This window comes from Chiloscyllium punctatum, chromosome 31 (assembly GCF_047496795.1).
Source record: "Chiloscyllium punctatum isolate Juve2018m chromosome 31, sChiPun1.3, whole genome shotgun sequence".
Classification (NCBI taxonomy): Eukaryota; Metazoa; Chordata; class Chondrichthyes; order Orectolobiformes; family Hemiscylliidae; genus Chiloscyllium; species Chiloscyllium punctatum.
This window is the reverse complement of record NC_092769.1, coordinates 51,130,518-51,155,342: the sequence shown is the minus strand read 5'-3', so window position 1 is coordinate 51,155,342 and position 24,825 is coordinate 51,130,518.

The following is a 24,825-nucleotide window of genomic DNA, read 5'->3' as shown; positions in this document are numbered from 1 at the left end:
GAGAGAGTAGCAGCGAGGGATAATTTACTAAAACTTCCAGCCCCTTTGGGACCCCAAGCACCCCCAAGCTGCACATGATTGTTACAGCTACAAGAAAAAGCAAACGAGAAAGCCTGGTCTGTGCGAGCTGGCCATTGTTACGACTATTTATTAAAAACCCTAAAAGCCCCGTAAGTTATTTACTTGAGCTGTTTTCAGTCGGCAGTTTGGCCTTTAAGACCTCTTACTTAAAAAAAAAGAGAAACTAACGTTTTATTTAAAAAGTAACAGCATTGGCAGGCAATTTAGATGCCTGGTCCTTCACTCAGTGGGCATCCTCGTGTTAGTGATCGCAAGGTCACCTAAGAGGGACAACCACAAGTACAGACCAAGTTCCAAGGAAAAATCTCATAACTTCTGAAACACACCTGTCCATGGACCATCACATGGGACATACCAGGAGGTGAACAACAGCTTGACACACACCATTTCAGTATTTCTGCGCTACAGAATGCCAGAACTCGATACAGTAGGGAGCCAAAACCCAAGGCCAGGGAAAGATACAGAGGGACAAAGAGATTCACATTAAAGACAGAAACAGACAGTTAATTAACTGAAAAGATGTTGTGGAAATATGTGGAAAAAGACAGGGCAGTGGGACTAACTGGACAAGTGAGATCATCGTGAGTAAAATTACAAGAATGAGCACATTGAATAAAGGCATTGTCAGCTCAGCTGAAATGGTTCGTTACATCAAATTCTGAATCTGCTTCACCGAACACCACAAACAACATAAACTGGGACAAGATGACAGCCCAGCATGGAGAGCTGTGCAGACCCTGCTTGTGTGTTGCTCAGTGAACTGCACTATCTGCCCAGCATGAGAGTATTGCAAACTTTACTATCATATGCTAACGTTCCTCGCATCAGATTACTGCCTGCAATGGGAAGGTTTGCTCTGTGTGTGTGTGCGCGATTGGCGTGATTGAATGCGAAAGTCATTGTTTGAGAAGGAACACACATGGAGGAAACTATTTTAAATACGAACAACTGGCAGGTTTTTTGTTAATCAACAGAGAGAACGAGTGAAGTTTAATGGACAGATCAGATAAAGTGTTTGAGAATGTTAAAATAAAGGCATTGCCAGACACAACAGCAATATACATCGGCGTGCACATGAATGACAGATGGATGGGAGTTTGGTGTGAGGTCGAATCAGATTTGCTTCGGCAGGTTTGAATCCTGGAGTGTCAGCAGCAGATTATTGGCTTCATTAAGACTGTATTTCATAGCACAAGATTCAAACAGCAGATGGAATAAACCAGTGAGATACATTCCGGAGTGGTGAGTATTTCAAGTTAGAAATGTTAAGGGCTTGGTGTCAAGAATCAGCTCATAGTCAAAGGGATCTCCCACAGTTGTGACTTGTCTGCTTCAGCTGTAGATATTGGCCAGGGATGGGATGGAAACAGTGGAAGGAAGTGGAGTTTGTAACCAGAGCAGTAGACGGTGACCTCTATGCTCTTAACAGCAAAGGCAATGATACAATGCATTGTGGTTCTCCTCTGAAACTGAATAGATCAACATAGAGACCCGTGAGTAACACTACCAGAGTAGAGAACGAGACAGTAATTGAACACGTTCATTGATGTAGTTAGTAGTGGTCTGCAGAGAGAATATCTGGATTGAGAGATTCAACAGGAACAATAATAGTGGCAAGATGTGTAGATTATATGAAATAACAATAATACAGTCATAACTGGTTTATTGAAAACAAAATCTGTACAGTGACACTCACCAGGAACACCAACGATAGCCAGGAAGGGATAATAAATATATTGAATAATGAGAAGAGCGTAATAGATCCGCGATGATAATGACCACCAATAAAATGCAGAAAGATACCAAACATAATCAGATAGGCTCCTGTATATTGTTGGAATATTCCAGTCTAATGTTCTCAAATTTTGATCCATTTTTTGAATAGTCCAGTCTAATGTTCTCAAATTCTGATCCATTGTTGGCACATTCCAGTCTAATGTTCTCAGATTCTGATCTCTCCTCCACCTCTCTCTGGATTTGCTTATCCCTGTCAGTGCTGTCGGTGATGCTCCCGCTCATGTTATGGAATAACACATTGAACGGAGCCCATTTATCATTAAAAGATGGAAACCCTCCACTGGCTTCATTAAAATCCATGGAGATTGGCATTAATCGCACTTACTGAACAAATAGGCTCAGTTAACCTGTTGAAAACATCACTTTTAATTTACTGGGTTTGGATGGAATGGATGAGGGTTGCTGAGGGATGGATCATAACTCTTTAAATCTTATAAATCTTTTTATTAACTTGTATATGAGAGTATTAACAGAACACTGCAGGCGTCTATATATGTTCGACTCTGATTATGAAAGGAGGCAATTATAAAATAACAGGTCGGCTGCATAAAAAAAGTCGGGTGGGAAAGTTTCTCGATACTTGAACACAAAGTACGGTACTTATTGACCAGTGTGCGGCCACTCCTGGTTTTAATGCCCTGTTGTCAAATCCTTCCATAACCTTGAGACAGAGCATTGAGACTGCTGCTCAGGAACAGGCCGAAGCAATTCTGTCCCTATGGGCCTCTTACAGTGGGATAAGAGAAGGCCATTCAGCCCATATTAGCCTGTTGCTACTTGAAAAGGTCGAAAGCTGGAATATTGGCACGTTTTGCCGAAAGAATCATTCACAACAAAGAGATGTGTCGCTGCAGCTGTATAAAGTGTTACTGAGAGGGCACCTGGAGTACATTGTGTTGTTCGTGTTTCTGTAACTGAGAAGGGATGGACCTCCATCTGATAGAGTTTAACGGCTGCTCGGAATTGACGGGTTGCTGTCTCATTTAATGTCTCGGATCTGTTACACAGGGACAGGAGGAGGCCATGAAGCCTCTTGAGTCTATTTCAAAGGGACAAGAAGAGGTCATTCAGCCTCTCGAGTCTATTACAGAAGGACAGGAGGAGCCTATTCAGCCTTTCGAGCCTGTTACAGAGGGACAGGAGGTGGTATTTAACATTCAAGTCTGACACAGATAAATATTAGTTTTAAACTAGTTGTGGAATAGGAAAGACCTGATGTAAACATTAAAGTTTTAATTTGAACAAGGCCAATTTTGAAAGTGTTCGGTGAGCCCTGTGAAAGGCTAATTGGAATACCCTATTCACAGGTAAAAGGATGGTTGGAAAATGCAAGGCCATCAAAACGTGGTTTCAGAGAGTCCAGAGCCAACTTGTTCCTGTTAGTGAATTGGGCAAGGCTAATGGGTGCAGGGAGTGCTGGATGGCTAGATATACTGATGCTCTGGTCAATGGAACGTAGGAGGCATATGTCAGGTAAACAGAGCTGACATGAAGTGAATCCCGAGAGGAGTTTAAGGGCAATAAGTGTATAGTCAATGGGGAAATTGGGCCAGAAAAATCTGGACATGAGATGGCTTTAGAAATAGGGTTAACGAGGCATTGAAGCAACTCTACACATCCTTTAATTATAAAATATTAACTAGGGAGAGAATAGGGCACCTTAAAGATCAGTAAGGCTGCCTATGTGTGGAACTATAGGAGATGGAAGGGATACTAAACAAGTATTTTTCCTAGTATTTAATGTAGAAGAGGTTACAAGAGCGAGAGAAAGAAGAAAAACATAGTGATATCTTGAAAAGTATCTATATTACAAGGAGATGTTGGACATTTAAAAACATATAAAGGTGAACAAAGCCCTGGGACCTGATCAGTTGTATCCCAGAATATTGTGGGAAGCTAGGAAATAAATTTTTCAGCCTATTGCTGATATATCTGTAACATTGATTTCCACAGGTGAGGTGGCAAAAGACTGGAGGGTTGTTAACAGAGTGTCATTATTTCAGAAATTAAGGAAAACCCAGGTAACTATAGACTGGTGAGCCTAATGTCAATGGTGACTAAATTGTTGGAGGGGATTTTGAGGGAAACGATGTATATGCATTTGGAAAGACAAGGACTGAAGAGGGCTTTGTACATTGGAGATCACGTCTCAGTGACTCGGTGGAATTTTTTGAGGAAGTGAAGAAGATGATTGATAAAGACAGGACAGTGGATGTTGTCTTCATGAAATTCAATAAGAAAACAAAAATGTTCTACATGGTAGACTGGTTAACAAGGTTAGACTGCATGGAATCCAGGGAGAGCTCGCCATTTAGATACAATTTTTTCTTGAATATCGGAGACAGGGTGTGACAGTTGGCATTTGGTCATTAAACTTGGAGACCTGTGACCAGTGACGCTGCTTGCAACGATCAATTGTGGGTCCACTGCCTTTTGTTACTTATACAAATCATTTGCACTTGAGTATATGAAGTATTGTCAAAAGTTTGAAGATAATTCCAAATTTGGTGGTGTAGTCGACAGTGAAGAATGATCTCTCAGAATATAATGGGAACTTAATTAGGTGAGCTGAGAAGTGTCAGATGGAGTTTATTTTAGATAAATGTGAGGTGTTGCATTTTGGCAAGAAAAATCAGAGCCAGGAATATAGGTAATATCCTGTCGTAAGTTGCCAATCAAGGAGAACGCCATAGAAATTATAGAATCCATACAGTTAGGAAACAGGATGTTCGGCCCATCGAGGCCACACCGTCCCTCTAAACATTATCCCACTGGACAAATCCCTACCCTATCCCTCTCAGCCTGCAGTTCCCATGGCTAATGCACCTTGCCCTCACATCCAAGGGTACTATGCGCAATTTATGATGGCCAATCAACCCTCACCTGTATATCGTTATACTATCAGAGGGAAAAATAGCATCTGGAGGAAACTCACACAGACACAGGGAGAATGTGCAAACTCCACACAGCCAGTCATTCAAGGATGGAGTTAAACCCAGGTCGCTGCCCTGTGAGGCATCTTGTGGTGTAGGTTCTCCGTTCCTTGAAATTGCCGTCACAGGTAAGCAGCGCAGTGAAGAAGGCACTCGGTGTTCTTCCCTTTATTGGTGCGTGCTTTGAGTCTAAGCATTTGTATGATGCGTTGCATCTGTGCAGGACATTTGATTGGCCACCTTTGTAATATTGCCTTTAATTCTGGTCAACCTGCTGTTGGAAAGATGTTGTCAAACAGGAAAGGGTGCAGAAGAGATTTGAAAGAATGTTGCAGGTATTGGAGGGTTAGAGTCACAGGGACAGTTTGAGTAGGCTGGGGCTATTTTCAAGTGTTGAGACTGAGGGTGGACCTTAAAGAGGTTTATAAAATCATGAAGGGCATAGAAAAAGTAAACAGTCAATGTATTTTCCCAGGATAGACGAATCCAAATATAGAATATAAAGGCTTAAGATGAGAGGAGAAAGATTTAAAAAGGGACGTGAGGGACATTTTCACACAGAGTCTGCTGCGTGTATGGATTGAACAGCCAAAAGAGGTGGTGGAGGCAGATACAGTTACACCTTCTAAAAGGCATTTGGATGGGTGAGTGCATGGGAAGTGTTCAAAGGGTGATGGGCCAACTGCTGGCTAGGGGGACGAGATTAATTTAGGATATTTGGTTGGTATAGATGACCAGACCGAAGGATCTTTTTCCATGCTATGCATCTCTGAGAGCCTATTGACTCTTGAGTGTTTAACATGGGAGCAGGATGAGGCTATGCAGCTTCTGAAGTCTATCAGTCAGCTTGTTTGCTCAATTACTGACAGTCAAATACAAAAATAAATCATTCAGATTTTGATGGTGTTTTACAGAAAAGCTGTAAAGAATGTGAAGAGGCCATTCAGTCCCTCAATTCCACTCCACAGGAGCAGCAGTTGAGCACAGAGCTAATGGAGCCAGTTACTCTGGAGCAGTTGGAGGACATCTATTTTCACAAAACTTCGATTAGGAGGCAGTCACTCAGCTGCTGAAGCCTGGGACACAGGAACAGGAGGAAATCAATCAACTGCTCGAGACTGGGACACAGGAACAGGAGGGAGTCACTCAACTGCTCGAGACTGGGACACAGGAACAGGAGGGAGTCACTCAACTGCTCGAGGCTGGAACACAGGAACAGGAGGGAGTCACTCAACTGCTCGAGACTGGGACACAGGAACAGGAGGGAGTCACTCAACTGCTCGAGACAGGGACACAGGAACAGGAGGGAGTCACTTTAACTGCTCGAGACTGGGACACAGGAACAGGAGGCAGTCACCTAACTGCTTGAGACTGGGAAACAGGAACAGGAGGGAGTCACTCAACTGCTCGAGTCTGGGGCACAGGAACAGGAGGGAGTCACTCGACTGCTCGAGACTGGGATACAGGAACAGGAGGGAGTCATTCAACTGCTCGAGACTGGAACACAGGAACAGGAGGGAGTCACTCAACTGCTCGAGACTGGGACACAGGAACAGGTGGCAGTCACTCAACTGCTCGAGACTGGAACACAGGAACAGGAGGGAGTCACTCAACTGCTCGAGACTGGGACACAGGAACAGGAGGGAGTCACTCAACCGCTCGCGACTGGAACACAGGAACAGAAGGCGGTCATTCAACTGCTCGAGACTGGGCCATAGGGAAATCTAGAGCCTTGTGAGGCCCGAGGATCCTGTTACGCAGGAACAGGAGGAGGGGACTCACTCCCCATCAGAATGGGACACTGGGAAAGAAGGGGAGTTTGCTTGGAACAAACACAAATATATGAATAAGTTGCATTCGTGGTCCACTCAATCCTGCCCCAATATCCACTAAGACCACGGCTGATCTGATCGTGATTCCTTCATTCCATTTTACGGAGACTGCACTCCATTTGTTGGTCATGTTGCAGACTCAGATGCTGCAACAACAGTTACCATCACTCATCCAGAGGATCTGGTCTCACCGGATGAGTCAGGGTTTGAAGGGTCCAATAACAAGAATGAAAACACAAACTGAAGGTATTTCCAGATGTTTAGTTCTCTCACATTCGCAATCCGACTCACACAACCAGCCCATCCATTATATGCTCAGGATGGAGCACTATGTAGATATGGCTAGCGTACTGCTGAATACAACCTAGCAATGTCCAGAATGGAACTCTGTGCAGCCCACACCAATGCTGGATCTATAATCATGGACTAAATGCCCAGCGTGGGGAGCTGTGCAGACCGCACTGGTTCATTCATATATAAACCCAGGCTGTTGCATTGTTCAGTAACAATGTGTTAGATCACTGCCCAGTGTGGGGAAACATGTAACCAATGCTGAAAGTGACAGGATGTGCAGTTCCCATCCATTTACAGCTCCATATCTCCACTGTACCTTGTCAAGGGGTGCCATGGATGTGAAAATCCCTGCGATGTAGAGATGTAAATGGAAACAGTTTAAATACCAATAGTTCTGATTAAGGCGAGTATCACACCAGTATTTAAAGTTGAAATACCTGAGATAATAACCAATGAGGTTTCGTGAATGGTGCAAAGTAGTTAGAGGGGAATGGTAATGTTATGTGGTTGCACTATAGTCAACAATGTGAATTAGGGGAACAAATATGCAGGGGGACTGGGGAGACTTGAAGGAACAGTAGGGTTGTTATAATAGGTGATTTTAATTTTCCTAACATAGACTGGGGGTTCCAGATGGTTAAGAACATAGATGGAACGTAATTTGTTAAGTGTGTTCAGCAAAGTTTCCACAATCAATATGTAGAGTATCGTACTCGGGAAGGGACAAACACGACCTACTGTTGGGAAATAGGGCAGGAAAGGTGAAGGAGATAAAGTGGGGGAGCATTTTGGTAAAAGTGATCAGAGTTGAAATAATTTTAAAATAGTTATGGGAGGGACAAAATTGGTCCACATATTCAAGTTCTAAATTGGGGCAAGGCGTATATTGTTGGAGTTAGACTGGGGATTGCAGTGGATGATTGGAGTTGTTTGTTTCCAGGTAAAAGGATCTCGAGCTTTAAAAGTGGGAGGGCTTTAGAAGTGAGATAGCTCGAGTTCACGGCTTCCATTATCCTGGGAGCTTAAAGGTAAAGTGAGACTGGAAGAGAGAACCCTGGAAGTCAAGAGATATTGAGTCTTTGACCAGAAAAAAAGAGGCGTGGCTCATGTTCAGGCAGCTCGTATCAAGGGAATACCTGGAGGTATACAGGGGATAGAGGAGTTTACTGAAGAAGGAAATCAGCAAGGCCATACGGGGTTTGAGGTAGTCTTGGCTGATAAGATTAGAGTCAATCAGTATAGGAAAGATAAAGAGCAACTAGAGAGAGAATAGGATGCTTTAAAATCCAAAACCAGCATGCATGCGTAAAAGCTCAAGAGATGGATGAAGTCCTCAATTTCGCCTCTGTGTTTATGATGAAGAAAGACATGAAGATCTGTGACATTTAGGAGGTTAGTTGTCATATGTTGGTACTGTCCATATCACAGTAGAGTTGCTGTTGGACATATTAGAACACACAAAGTCAGACAAATCTCTTGGTCATGATCAGATATATCTAAGAGCACTGTAAGATGCGAGAGGAAAAGCTTTGGGACCAAGATCCCGGAAGTCTGGGCGGTAGCAAATGTTGTGCCCTTATTTAAGAATGGCTGCAAAGAAAAGCCTGGGAAATATAGACCAGTAAGCTTCACACCTGTTTTCGGTAAACCACTTGAGAAGGTTCTGGGAAATAAGATGTGCATGCATTTGGAAAGATAGAGTTTTACTTGGAGTAGTCAGCATGGCTTTGTGCGTGGCGGATCATGCCTTACAAATTTTGTTAGCGATTTTTGAGGAAGTGACCAGGAAGGTTGATGAGAGCAGGGTCGTTGACATATTCTATATGGATTTCAGGAAGGCCTTCGATATGGTTCCACATAGTAGGCCGCTCTAGAAGGTTAGATGGCATGGAATCCAAGGTGAACTGGCAAATTAGACTGAGCTGCCAGTGGAAGTGGTTGAAGTGGGTACCATAACAACATTGAAAAGGCATTTGGACAAATGCACAGATCGGAAAGGATTAGATTGATACAGAGCAAAGGCAGGGAAATGGCAGATTGGCAGATAAGGGACAATTACACCATGGTTTGTTGATGGAGCACGGTGGGCGTATTGGATGGGCGAGGACAGAGAGGGAACATTCCCATCCCAGAGGCTGCCACACCACCAGACCCACAGAGCATGTTCTGTGCTCACTACCAAGTTCAGTACAGTATTTGAGGTCTGAAGAAATGTCTAGCAATGCAGGACAAGCATCAATAACCTTCCCCGCTCTGTCAGGATAAGGGTCACCGTATTCTGTCTGCTTCCTCACACTCACTGTATATCTGTGATTGCAACTACCCCCGAACAAGGCTCATGGTCCCCCACTCTCACTACTGCATGCAACACCTTCTCTCTCTCTCTCTCTCTCCTTTGCAATTCCTCCCACAAAGTCATAGAATATTCTGGAGAATGCCGATTATAGAATGTTCCAGATAATGTTCCAAATATTTCCCAGTTTCAAGAAAATAGTAGTGTCCCATTGTGTTACACACAAGAGTTCACTTGACTCACCTTAATGATATTATACCAAAAACAACTTCTAAACACGTCTTGTTATAAATACAATTTCGAGCAGAGAACATTTTTACCCTCAGGCGTTATCTTGACTGTTAGCTGAATTGTACCACTTTCCTTATTATGAATGTTTCTATTTAACTTTGTCTGTGACTGTTTCTGTCTGTAACAGTTACACAGTCTCACACTCAGTTGGCAGGACGGCAGGTTTGTGATGTAGAGACAGGGCAACAGCGCAGTTTCAGTTCCTCACATTGACAGAGATTACCATGAAGGGGGCACTCTCTCAGCCTCACCCCATCACCCGAGATGTGGTGATCCTCAGGATAAACCACCATTAGTCGTCCCTCTAATGAGAGTTTTTTGGGACTGTATTCTATCAATGTTAGCATTATAATTTAAAAAAAATTATCTAAAAAGAGATTTTTAATATTATAATAAACCAATAACAACACAACTCAAATAACTGAAAAAAATTACATCCAATTGCATGTACACACAAAATAACTTAGAACACTACACAGACAGAAGAAAAAACAAAACTAAACAATAAATAATGAATAAATAATACAGCTCAGCATAACAAAAAGACAGCTCTTGTTCATCAAGAGCATTAACTAATACACATTTTTATGTTCATAGTTCTTCCTCTCTGGGGTTGGGGGAGTTCAGACATCCAACGCAACAGAATATTTTTCCTAGCATGGAAAGTACGGAACGTAAGGATATAATTTTTTCCCATATTCATCTGTGGAAAGTACCTTGGGCAGGACCAGGAAAACACAAACCAAGTCCATCTCCAATTCAGTCCCCTGGACCCACTCTATCACATCTGATGCAGTGCTCCAAAACAGATGAATTCTGCAGCAGGACCACAAGCAATGAGTAAGAGTGCCTGAAGTCATTCTGCATTTAGGACACGCTAAAGATAATCCCACTTTGCATTTTGCGAGACAATTTGCGGTCAGATACACCCTACGAAGAATTTTCAACTGTATGGAATGGGTCCGTATGACAGATCAAAATCCTTCGAGCAACTTCACAAATATCCTCCCATGTCGCCGAGGTGTTCTGAACCCCAACTCTCTCTCGCAGACATCACAGTCTCGTCTGAGGGGACACACTCCAACTAATGATAAAGGGTACTGACAGAGAGTGCATTCTAAGCAATAAGCGCCCTCTTCCCTTTATCAGATCTGTCAGAGTGTGGTAAAAGTGTGTTGTTTTTAAATAAAATCTCTGATCTGGGAAAAAATACAGAAGAGGTCTCTAGTCGGCAGTCCATACGTACGAGTTATTTGATCAAATGATATCATTGTTTCTCCCTCAAATAACACGTGGTGGCTCAGTGGTGAGCACTGCTGCCTCACAGCACCAGGGTCTCAGCTTTGGCTCCTGCCTTGGGTGACTGGCTGTGTGGAGTTAACATATTCTCGCCGTGTCTGTGTGGGTTTCCTCCCACAGTACAAAGATGTGAAGGTTAGATGAATTGGTCATTGATAAATCACCCAGAGTGTTCGGGGATGTGTAGGTTTGGGCATTAGTTTGAGTAAATATAGGATGGTAGGGGAATGCGTCTGGGTGGGTTACTCTTCAGAGGGTCGAAGTGGACTTGCTGGGCCCAAGGGCTTGTATCCACACTGCAGGGATTCTACTAATTCTAAACCACTCAAGCAAGGTACACCCCTGGCTGCCCACAGTGGAATCCATTATCCCCGGATGACAACCCGGTATACCAATTACAGGGGTAAGAAACATGGTTTTGGCTGTATTGCCGTCGATCTGACGCATTGTCATTCATGCTTTAACAATATTGATAATTATTGGGTTATGAGAAGAATTCATAAATGTTGTCAATTTAGCTAAGAAAAACAGACTAATAAAGGTTCACTTTATCTCATAAGGTTCAATATCTCACAGTATTGACGCCGAGTCCTCAGAAGCCAGGCACTAACATTGGATAAAAAAAGCTTAATTGATAGCTTTTAATCTGGGAGTTCTACTCTCCACAATCTGTAGAGGAGTTGCAATTTGGTTAGCATGATAAAGAGTTGCTTATGCTGCCAAATAAAAGAGCTAAACCAGCTATTATGTCTCCTAAATGCCTATGTGGGAAACATCAAAGGAAGCATTCACACGGGGTATAGTAAATGAGGAAGGACATTCTTTAATAAGGGCTATCCGACCAAGCCAGGATATTGGAAGTGCCTCCCATCTTTGAAGGTCTTGTTTAATTTTGTCAAACAAATTGACATAGTTCACGTTAAATAAATGATCAAAGACGGATGTAATGAATATATTGAAATAGAGAATCTCGCCCCCCCCACCCCCGTGACCATTTAAAAGGAAAACAGGATTTGCCCTCATCAGGTATTTCCCCCAAGACCTCCCATAGACATGGCCTCCAACGTTGTAAAATTAATCTTAAAGCCCGAAAAGGCGACAAGTGAATTATTGCATTGTATCACGTGAGCTGCTGAAACTGCGGGATTTGACAAACACGTGAGACCATTCAACATAATCTTCTGTTTCTTTTATCCCACTTCTGGGGCAGGAATGTTGGAGTAATATTCCCAATTGTGCATGATGCCACCGAATCTAAGATTGTTGCAGGAATGTGGAAGAGATCAACCCTCGTGTGGCATTTCTGTGGGTTAAAGAAGAAAATAAAATCCCTACGTGTGAGGTAGATCTGCCTCCAGACATCCATCAGCTCTAGTTCTAGACATAAATCAATTAATTGCATATATTATAACAAGGGTATTGGGGGACCTTTGGACAGTCTGTCCATCGTGGGGCCATAAGACAGTCAAAATCTCCTTCTACAATAATGCGTCATGATGCAAGATAACTGAATTTGGAAAATGCATCTACCAGGATTTTAGGAGGGTACACCGGGTGGCAATAAACATTTAAAATACTGTATTAATTCCCGTCGTTCAAGACTTTGAGGATTATGATCCTTCCATGGGTGTTAATACAATCTAGTAATTTAAATGGAAGATTCTTCCTATCCATTATGACTTTTCCCTCACTCTTAGTATTAAAAGACGAGAAATAAACCCGCCCTGCAGTAACGTCAAATGTTCCTTGTCATCAAGGTGCATCTCCTGCAATAGGACAACTCTCTCTTTTTTCAGAAGAGAAATTATATTTTTCCTCTTGACTGGCAGATGGCACCCCTTAATGTTCCAGGTACACCATTTAAGCACATCATTATCCATAACACACCGCAGCAACATTTGAACACTAGAGAATTTCATATCGAATTATACATCGCTGAGCATTAATGAAAAAAGAATCATCGACCTTAAATCTGTAAAAACTAAAACTACTGAAACTAACAACCTCTCAAAACTTTCCAAAGCTAAAAACATAAAAAAAAACGAAACAAAATCCAAAGTGCCAATGACACTTGATAGGGTTTTTACCCACCCAACCCCCTCACCCAATGGGGACGCTGACGGCCTAGGTCTCTGTCCTAGAACACTGACAAAGGCCCTGCTTTTAATTGTATAGGTCCTGCTCTTGTTTGATTTACCAAATCCAATACCTTGCATTAATCCAAACTAAACTCCATCTGCCACTCCTCAGCCCAGTGAGTGATATTACTGCCACCTCACCTTCCCCGTTTAATTATAAAATTCCCTCCCCCTCTCCAGGCGGCCTGCACATTTTTGCCTTGATTTTCACAAAGACCCTGATCTTGGTTTGCCTTCTGTGGTTAGGGAAAGGAGCGACAGATTGCAGACACAGTCAGTGGGGAGGAGAGGCTGAACAGTAATCAGTGGCCTGGTATCATTTCATGGTTTTAGGAAGAAGGCAGTCACACGTGAGAGTTGGGTAATAGTGAACGGTTTTTTGGGGGCCAGAAATTATGGTCTTTTTCCGTCTCTGCTGTTCAGTAATGAAAATCTATTCGAGACCCTTCATTGTGCAGAGTGTGTCTGCAGGATTTCTTTCCCTAATATTGCAGACGACAGATAATAGCAATTAAAGCTGTTCATAGTTAACTTGGATGGCACAGCACGCACATTCAACAAGGTAAAAACAATGCTGGAAACCAGATTCTGGATTAGTCGTGCTGGAAGAGCACAGCAGTTCAGGCAGCATCCGAGAAGCAGTAAAGTCGACGTTTTGGACAAAAGCCCTACATCAGGAAGTGCTTTTGCCTGAAACGTCGATTTTACTGCTCTTCGGATGCTGCCTGATCTTTTGTGCTCTTCCAGCACCACTAATCCGGTATACTCAACATCCTACAGTTGAGACAAATATTTCGCATTTGTTTAACAATGCAAAGTTTTTTGTGTAATTCAGTAATGGTAACCTGATTATAATAAATCCACACCGAGCTGAAAGCTGACATTTAAAATATGACCCAAAATCTGGATATGGTAGTGTCGTGGGTAAAGTCCCTGCCTCTGAGCCACAGGTGTGGATTTGATTCCTGAACGTGCGTGGTGTTGTTCCAAGCTCTGGACTAGAAGCTCTGGATTTAAGTCCTGCCTGTTGCAGAGGTATATCACAACATGTCAGAACAGGCTGATGAGCAAATACACAGGAGAATAATGTTACAGCTTTACGGGTATTACTGAGTGGTGCGAGTGTCCCTACCTCCGGGCACAAAGGTCTGGGTGCAAATCCCACACAAGTGTTTCATAACACACGTGAACAAACTGATTAAAACGGATTTAGAATTGTGGCTTGATGGAGAAGGAAGAGGTGTCAGTATTGCATTTCAGAATTTAGGCCCAGGATGATTTGTAGCACAGCCATTCGTGTTGATTGGAGTCACATTTTGTAGCAGTAAACGTTTTTAAAATCAAAATGGTCATGGATAGGGTGAGTAGTCAGGGTTTTTCCCCAGATTGGGGCATCCAAAACTCGAGGGCATTGGTCGAAATTGAGAGGGGAAAGGTTTTGACGAGCCCACGAGCACCATTTCACGCAGAGGATTGTGTGCATGTGGAATGAGCTGCCAGAGGAAGTGGTGGAGGCTGGTACAAATACAGCATGTAAAAGGCATCTGGATGCTGACAGACCTGCCGAGCTTTTCCTGCAATTTCTGTATTTGTTGCAGAATGCATTCATTTTAACACAATATTCTGAATACATTAAACATTTTATTTTTTAATGATGCAGCGACACATAAACATATCTTCAAATCGACCGAGACCATTTTCGACTAAAGATATGGCACTGTGTATGACAGCAGCAATGATGCACCTACATGGAACAGGGAATGTGATGGAGACATAGTTTGGACAATGTACAAGGAGACCTCACATGGCCCAGTTTGGGAGAGGATGACATTAATGTGTGATTCAGCTCTGAGAGGGAGAAAATTTAATCTGCCTGAGAAGGAACGGTCGATTACACTCTCTCTCCTTCATTGTTCCTCATGACAGCAATGTATGCGAGCTAAAACAAAAAAATCTACAGTCATCGTTACCATTCTTATTTTTATAGGATCCCTGCAGTGTGCAAACAGGCCTTTCGGCACACAACGTCCATACCAACCTTCCCAGGCCCGCTCCCTTACATTTACCCCGACCGATGCACCTAACCTAGAAACCCCTGTACACTTCGGACAAATTACCATGACCAATCCATCTAACCAGCACAGCTTTGCACTGTGGAAGGAAACTGGAGCAACCATTAGAAGGGGAGAATGTGCAACCTCTACAAAAATAGTCATCCGAGTCTGGAATTGAACGCAAGTCCCTGGTGTTGTGATGCAGCGGTGCTAACCACTGAGCCACTGGGATACCCCTGGGCGATCCCAGGCCAGAATTCATTGGAATCTCTTCACTGCCTAATGCAAAGGGAATTCAGCTAAATCCAATTGATCCAGGATGAAGTCCCATTGCTAGCAGCTTATGAGTAGAATGTCTTCAGAAGCTGAATATTTTGAACAATCTCTCAATTTTTCCTTTTGTCATGAGTTACAATAATATATGGACAAAGCGCATTCAACTTGAAATTGCAGAGATTTTGTTTGTGTGTGTGTGTGTGTGTCAGTGTTTTTAGAAAGGGAAATATCGATTCTTAATTTGGAATATCCAAACAGTTTGCCATTCATTTTTCCATCACAGTTTGAGGAACATTGCTGTGGATCCTAAAGGTGCTATTTGAGCAGGTTAAAAAAAAACTAGCCTGATTTGTTGCTAAAAGTGACATTGACCCAGTCTGATACCGATATCATCGGCTATATCACCAACCTGGTTACATTTGACATGTCTTGTGAGCAGTGGAGCATTGGGAATGGAAAAGAAAGCAGTGACCCCAAAAGTCAGGGAACTACAGACCGGTGAGCCTGATGTCAGTGGTGGGTAAGTTGTTGGAGGGAATTCTGAGGGACAGGATTTACATACATGTTTATGCCGAAACGTCGATTCTCCTGCTCCTTGGATGCTGCTTGATTGCTGTGTTTTTCCAGCAAGACATTTTTCAGCTCATACATTTGGGAAGGCAAGGGATGATCGGGGTTTTCAACATGGCTTTCTGCATGGGAAATCATGTCTCATTAATTTGATTTAGTTTTATGAAGAGGTGACAAAGAAGATTGATGAAGGCAGTTTGGTAAACATTGTCTACATGGAACTCAGTAAGGTGTTCACAACATTCCGATTGTTAGGCAGATGTGTAAGGTTCGGTCACAGGAGATACAGAGGAAGCTAGTCACAATTGACTTGAAGGAAGAGGGATATTTTTCCGACTGGAGGCTTGTGAGCAGCAGTGTGCTGTAAGAATCGGTACTGACTTCACTGCATTTCATCATTTATCTAAAGTATTTAGATGTGAATATTGGGGCCATAGTTAGTAAGGTTACAGATTACATCAGAAAGGTGGTGCAATAGATTATCTCAGAGTACAACGAGACCACAATTAGATGGGACAAAGGGACAAGGAGTGACAGATATAGTTAAATTTAGACAAATACGAAGTTTTGCATTTTGGGAAGGCAAATCAGGGCAGAAATTTACACTTAATTGTCAGGTCCTGGGGGCGTGTTGTGGATCAAAGGGACAGAGGGCTGCAGGTACATAGTTCCTTGAAAATGGAGTCGCAGGTAGACAGAGTGGTGCAGAACACATTTGGCACATTTGCTTTAATCAGTCAGAGCATTAAGTATAGGAGTTGTGGTGGAATGTTGCCTCTTTACAGGAAGTTGGTGAGGCCACTTTAAGAATACTGCGTACAACTCGGTTGCAGAACGAGAGGTTTGAGCTTCAGTGAAAGGTTGATTAGGTTGAGGTGTTTCCCCCTGCAGTGTCAGAGGCTGAAGGGTGACATTATAGTGGTTTATAGAATCATCAGAGGCATGGATATTCTGAACTGCCATGTTCTACTCCCCAAGATAGCGGACTCCAGAACAAGAGGGCATAGTTTGAAAATGAGAGGGCGAATAATTTAGAGTGGACCTGAAGGTAAATGTTTCACACAGAGTGGTGTGTGTACAGAAAGTGCTGTCAGAGGAAGTGGTGAAGGCGGCTACAATCGCACATTTAAAATGTATCTGAAAGAGGAGTGATATTGGCCAAATGCTGGCAAATGGGACTAGGTCAGATTTGATATCTGATCGGAGTGAACAGCTTGGACTAACGGGTCTGTTTCCGTTCTGCATGACTGTCCGATTCTATAAGAGTGATGGCGAAATATTCTGAAAGTACGTTTCAAGTCGCAATTCTCTTCACTGGAAGTTTATCGTGCCTCTATGTTCACAAGGATTGAAAGTTAAATATTTGACAGGGAAGTGAGTCACGGGTAATGGTATACAGAGAGGAAAGTGGGTCTGAGTTCACAATCTAAGTGCCTGGTGGAGAAGGCTCAAAGTAGCTCATGTCCCACTCCTGCTCCTCAGTCCCATGTTTCTGTATTCCATCCAGCCTCGCATACCTGCTAGATAGGAGGGGTTGGAGGCCACTTACTTCTATAACCTGTTGCACAGAAACAGAGGAGACTATTCAGCCTCTCAAGACTGTTACAAACGCTTTGAAGTGATTTGGGAAATGCAATTGGAAAATCCAGGCACGGGTATGAAAGAGGCCCCTCATCTCTCTTTACAGAGCTTCCCTTCTCTGCAACTTGTGCTTCATTTGTTGGTCATGTTTAGACCCAGATACACTGAGAATACAGCCGCCATGCCTCACCCAGAGATGGCTCTCAAAATCCTCTGGTCTCCCTGCCTGCAACATTCCATAACAGACATTCATAAAAATAACACCCACTAACTTTCCAAGAACAGAATGTGAGAACATCAGAAACAGGAACAGGTCGTTCACTCCACAAGCCTGCCTTGCCCTTCACTAAGATCATGACTGATCTGCTCTCTGTGTCAAATCCTCTTTCATACCCAATTCATAATTGCCCTCAACTCTCTGACAGAACAATATCCATCTACATCCTCTTCAAATACTTTCAGTCATTTTGCTCCCCAACACTCTTGAGAAGAGAAATCCTGACATTCAAGACCACCTGTTTGAAGAAAACACTTGCTGCTCCTATATCATGGTTTATCGATATGAACAAAAGAGGTTGAGATAAGGGTTCAGATAAAAATTACTGGCCCTGATATCAAGGCAGTGGTTGACTTCTGCTGACATCAAGGAGCTTAACAAAACTGGACTTAATGGGAATCAGAGTAAACTCTCGAGTGTTTGGGGTCAAACATGGCACAAAGGAAGATGTTCATCATCTCAGTCCTGGGTCACCTCTGTGCGAGATCCTCAGGGTAGTTTCCTCTTCACAAATATCTTCAGCTGCTTCATCAATGTCTCCCCTACCCGCCCCCCACCCTCACCCTCCCCACCATAATATCAGAAGTGGGGATGTTCACTGAGGATTCCACAATGTTCAGAACATTCTGTCCCCCCTCAGTTCCTGAACTGGTCTGTGTCAATGTGCAGCAAGACCCAGAATCCATTGAGACTTGTGCTGTTAAATGGCCCGTAACATTCAGGTAACAGCACTGCCTGACACTGCGCATTGCCACAGTAAAAAAATAACCCAAGCCCTCCATAGCTGTTTACTCAGTGGCCTTAACTAACCAGCTTGGTAACAATCATTCAATCTCTCTCTGAAAAGGAACCAGAACAAAATAACCTCTCAAAGCCTGCAGCATCATCACACTTGTCAGTACATTGAGCTGTCAAACAGGAACCAGGGGTAACCCAATCAGGCCCTTGGTCCTGTCCAATCGGAAGAGGAAGAAGCTATTCATACCCTTGAGTCTTTTACACAGGAACAGGAGGAGGCCATTCAGCCCCTAAAGCCACTTCCACAGCAACATGATGAGGCCATTCAGTTCCTTCAGTCTCTTACACATGAACTGAAGGAGGCCATTCAGCCCCTAAAGTTACTTATACAGGAACAGGAGGAGGCCATTCAGCCCCTTGAGTCACTTACACAGGAAGAGTACGAGGCCATTCCCCCCTCAATGCACTTGCAAAGGGACAGATGAGGTAATTGATGCTGATTCCTGATGAATGGCCTATGCCCAAAACGTGGATTCTCCTGCTCCTCGGAGCTGCCTGACCATCTGTGCTTTTCAAGCATTCTACTCTCTACTACAATCTCCAGCATCGGCAGTCCTCATTGTCTCCAGATTCATGCTCTAACATGATGAACAAGTGGAGCAGAGGCTGCACAGACAGACTGTTCCACGTTGTTCCTACTACTCCGTTGCTCATGACAAACACGTGGGACTTTAACGTGGTTTTCTAGTGTTGAGGACGGAAGCCATATGTCTTGTGTGAAGTCTCAAGAAGGCACCTTCCATCTCCGAGAAGCCAGCCTGGTGTTCTCTATGTAGGGCGGAAGTTGGTTAGAATGGCTACTTGTTTCAGATCGAAGGTATTGTGGCTGATGTTGGGGATTGTGAACAACATGACGTTCAGTACAGGGTTCACACGCCAACTGCACAATAACATGGGGAGAGTTAATTTAGGTATATAAACTATTAGGAAAGTCACGTTAGATTGATGAATCGACTCTCTATGTTCAATTAATGCTGATCTTGCTCATGTTGACCTTGTTTAGTGCATGTCCTGTTCAGTGTAACCTGTGTGCCTTACTTTGTCCAAGTCTATTTCCACCCTATGATCTGTCTGGCCATGCTTACTATGATCTGTCTCCACTGCTCATATATAAAGTGTTTCCCTGTACTGCGGGACACCTGACAATAAATCACACCAATCAATCCTGGGTAAAGTATGGAATTTCTCACCCTATCTATTTGTCTTTTCGAAATACACCTGCTACAACTCATGTTTCAGCATCACCATTACTTCGTATTTCTCAGCTCTGCAGATTAAACTCTCAGGTTCTTCACTCTACCCTCATGATACCACCATCTGTATCTGTGGGAAGAATATCATTCCTTACAAAGGAGATCAAATCTGTAGAGAGTATCCAAAAAGCTCTCTCAGCAATGCTCTACAACAGCAGGAAGATGGCTTTACTTATGTACTCGAATCATCTTACAATGAAGGACAGCATACCATTGACTGCATCCATTACGTACACAGTTTTTGATTCAGAAAAGTCAGCGTAGACTTGTGAGTGGAAGATCATGCTTCCCAAATTTGTTAGAGTTCTCTGATGAAGTGTCCAAGAAGGTTTACGAGGACAGAGCTGTAAATTTAGTCTGTATGGATTTCAGGAAGGCCTTTGATAAGGTTCCACATGGCAGGTGCTCTGGAAGGTTCCATCACGTGGAATGCTGGGGGAACTGGCCAATCGGATACATAATTGGGTTGATGGTCCAAAGCAGAGGGTTGAGTGGAAGGATGTTTGTCAGACTGTAGGCTGTGTCCATTGCTGTTTGTTATCTATGATTTGGTTGAGAATGTACAAGGCATGATTAGTAAGTTTCCAGATGACCCTAAAATAAGTGGGAGCATGATCAGTGAGAAAGTTTATTAGAAATTGCAGCAGGATCTTAATCAGGTGGGGAAGTGGGCCGAGAAATGGCAAATGGAATTTAATATAGATGTGTGAGGTCTTGCATTTTGGAAACTCAAATCAAGGTAGGAGCTTCACTGTGAATGGGAGGGTCTTAAGGTTTGCAGTGGGCAGAGAGACCTTGGTTTTCACGGGCACGGTTCTCTAAGAGTAGAGTCACAGGTAGACAGGGCAGTGAAGAAGGCTTTAGGCACAATGGCCTTCATCAGGCAGGATACTGAGTATAGAAGTTGGGAATTTATGTTGCAGTTACACAGGAATTCGTAAGGCCGCATTTGGGGTATTGTATTCAGTTTTTGTCACCTTGTTATAGGGAGGATGTTATTAAATTGGAAAAAGTGCAGAAGAAATTTACAAAGACGTTGCCAGGACCCAATGGTCTGATTTATAGGGAGATGTTGGACAAGCTAGGACCATTTCTTTAGAGTGTAGAAGACCGAGGTAGTCCTTATAGAGCTGTATAAAATCACGAAGGGTTTGAAAAGGGTTAATGCTCTCAGTCTTTTTCCCAGGTGTACAGAATGAAGGATTAGAGGGGATCAGTTTAAGGTTAGAGGGGAAGGAATAAAAGGGAACCTGAGGGGCCACTTCTTTACACAGGGGACAGGTACATGGATGAGTTGCCAGCAGATGTTTTTGGGGGAGGGGTGTAGATTGAAAACATTTCAATGCATTTGGATAAATATGTGGATAGGAAAGGACTGCAAGGAAATGGGCCAACTGCAGGGAAATGGGGCTAACGTGGATGGACATTTACAAGGTGGAGATGAACCCCTCTGTTAATTAAACCCAAAAACCCAGAAAAACTTGCCTCATCTCGTAAACTGTTAAAATATGAGCAACACCGATCTCCTATATTCCACTATTTAAACAAAAATTAACAAGTTTGTTTCTTAACTTTAATAGTGAACACTAAACAACAACTATTCACAAATACAAGCCCCTCTTTTCTTAGCTATTTCCTATCTGACCCCAACTCTGTAAAAAATATGCTGTTCCATGGAGGAGTACTGCTTCATCAGTTGAAAGAGGCTGGTACATGATAATCAGCAGGACGTTTCCTTTCTCATGTGTAACCTAATGCCATTAGACTTCATGGGATATGGAGTCACTGTTGAGGACTCCAAGAGCAATTCTCTTCCAACTGTATCCCAATGTGACGCCACTTCTGCTGTGTCCGTCCTGCTGATGAGACAGGAGATATTCAGCGAAGGTGATGGGGAGTCTGGGACATAGTCCGCACTTCTGACTGAAGATTGTTACAAATGGATCAGCCTTATCTTATACACTGAAGTGCTGGGCTTTTCCATCATGGAGGCAGGGGTGATTTGTGGAATCTCTTCCTCCAATGAATTGTTTAATTGTTCCCAACGTTTCTTGACTCGATGTGGAATGACTTATACCTTACAGAATATCAGGCTGTGGCTTGACGAGCCTGTTTATTTCTATTCACTGTTTCCTGCCAGCTGTCCGATTCTAGAAAAATGGCCATACATTAGCCCCAATCCACTCAGATTTGATTTTGTAAACTGGGCTTGGAGCTGTACAAAAATTTTTCTACAAATCAAAATGTTTTCCATCCATTGTTTCTCTTTCATTTGTCTCCCAGTCTGTTTCTCAAACATAATTCCCATTTCATAAATCTATGTTAGTGTTGTCTATGACCATTACTTTCAGCCCCAATAATTTCTCCTAAACCATTTCCTTACTATGTTCTGTGTTCCATGTACTCTATCATCTTCCCACACCAGACTTGGTTTTCCTTGTATTGTTGGAAAGTTCTGTAAAGACAGAACTGAAGTAGTTGCTTCATAGTTCTGCCATTTCCCTGTTCCCCATTCTCCATTCTCTGGTTTCAGCCTGTAAGGAAACTGCACTTGTTTTCTCATATTTCTCTCATTGACATGATTTAACAAGTTATTACAGTGACTGGACAGGTTAATGGACTAGTTAAGAATTGAACCTTGGGTGTAGCGTTTCCTCATCAGGGTGTAGATTATAAGAGCAATACAGGGCTTTGGTTTGTCCAAAATGGAGTACTGTATGTAGTGCTGGGAGCCGCATTTCAGGAAGGATGTGATTGTATTGGAGAGGGTGCAGAGGTGATTCACCAGGATGTTCCCTGTGATGGAGTATATCAGCTATGGAGAGAGGCTGGATAATGTCGGGTTGTTTACTTTGGAGCAGAGAAAGCTGAGGGGTCCGTGACTCAGAAGGATAAGATTATGAGCAACATGGACAGGGTGGATAGGCAGCCACTGTTCCTTTTAGTTAGTGGGTCAAGAACAATAAGGGACACAGCACTGATCCTTGTGGTACACCAGGGGACATTGATCTCCAGTCACACAAACAGGCTTGTCCCATCACCCTCTGGCTCCTGCGACTAAGGCAATTTTCGTTGTAATTTGTCAACTTATTCATCATATTGTGAGATTTTACTTTATTTTTCAGTTTCCCAGGTGGAAATTTGTCAAAAGCCTTACTCCAAAACTAAACAATCGACCTCCTCAAACTAATTCAATCAAATCCATTGGATGTGACTTCATTCTGATAAAGTCATGATAATAATCCCTGATCAAACCTTGCAACACTGATTGGAGTTCAATTTTCTCCTTCCCTATTTTCTCCAATAGTTTCCTTAACAGTGATCTAATACTCGCTCATCTATAGTTCCCTAGTCTATCTCTCCCACCCTTATTGTGAAGTGGAACCATATTAGCAGTTCTCCAGTTCTCTGGCACCTCCCCTATGGTCAGATTCTATTTAAAATATTCAATCAGGGTCTTTCCTTCCTTGACCCTGACAGCCCCCTGTGATACAACTCATTCAGACATGAAGACTGGTCCAAATGTATACAGAACAAATCCTCAAATTCTTTCTCGTATTTTACATCAATCTGTTTAAGAGCTTCCCCATCCATCTTCTTGAATTCTGTACCGGCCTCCTCCTTCGCCCAAGTAAAATACATGTGAAGGTCTCATGTAACAATCCATCAATGTTCTCCAGCTTGACACATAGATTGCCCCTTTGGTTTCCAATGGACACTAACTGCTGAATATTCTGTTCCACTTGTCCGTGTAGAATATCGTGGGATTCTCCCTGATCTCGCCTACTTGTACTTCTCCATCTACCTCTCTTATTCAGTCCCCGCTATGTTTCTCAGATTCACTGCAATCACCTCTCATGTTTTGAAACTCGAGATCACAGGCTGAGTTTCCACATCAGACAATCTTGCCATCTTAGGGATTGATCTGGACAATACCTTTTGCAGTTCCTCTGTAGTCAGTACATTCTTTCTTAGATTGGGACTCCGAAAGATACACAGTGCTCTAAGTGTAGTCTCATGAACACTCGATGCAACTGGTGCAGTACATCGTCGAGATTCCAATTACATTCACATGAATGTAAACCTAATTTTTACTTCCCCATTTGCATATGTTCTTCCCAATACCTCTTGCTTTAACTTTTCTTATGAGCTTACTGTGTGAGTTCTTTCAAAAAAGCTCATGAATATCCAACTATGCGTTATCCATTGATTCTTCATTGCCGATATCCACAAGAATCATCTTCAAACCATTTTAAAACAATGTTTGCCACTTCTGGTTTTCCTTTCATCGGTACATTATCACACTCCCCAGTTATGTTATTATCTTCTATGTATCTAGTAGCATGTTCTTTGTAATCGAGTCCAACAGACACCCGACTGCGGATGACAAGATAACTGGTATGTAGTTCATCATTCTCCATCTTTATCCTTTCTTAAACTATTGGATAATATTTACAAGCTTTGCCTTATCCAGATTGGCTAAACGATTTTCGGGAATGTGTCGGAAAATAAAGTGAAAATCCGCGATGCAATCAACATGTCTATTGCTGCTTCCTCTGAAATTCTTGTGTGAAGTACATCTGGTGTGTCAGATTTATAAATACTCAATCCAGCGTTCTTTCCAAACATAACCCCAACACTGATAGGAGTGATCTTAGACTTTACTTACACAAGTCCCATAGTCACTTGGTATTTTTGGAAGAATTTCTGGACATTCTTCCATGAAGATAGACACAAAGAAACTGTTTCTTTTCGCTGCAATTTCTCTGTTCTCTGCAATAAATTAACGTGAACGCGCACCCACCGTTACACATTTGGCCTTGTTTTTATTTATTTTCATATATTGATAGACTATTTTTTAGCAGTCTTTATGTTTTTCTTTCGTTTGCATGCTTTTTCTGTTTTTGATTTTCTTCTCAGTTTCTTGGTCATCCTTTGCTGGGTCCTACATTTCTCTGAATCCACTGGCTTACTGCAACACTTGGTATTTTTCTAAGCTGCCTCCTTTCATCTAATAGGTAGATGAATGTGGGGTTGAAAGTGATAGTCTGAGAGGAG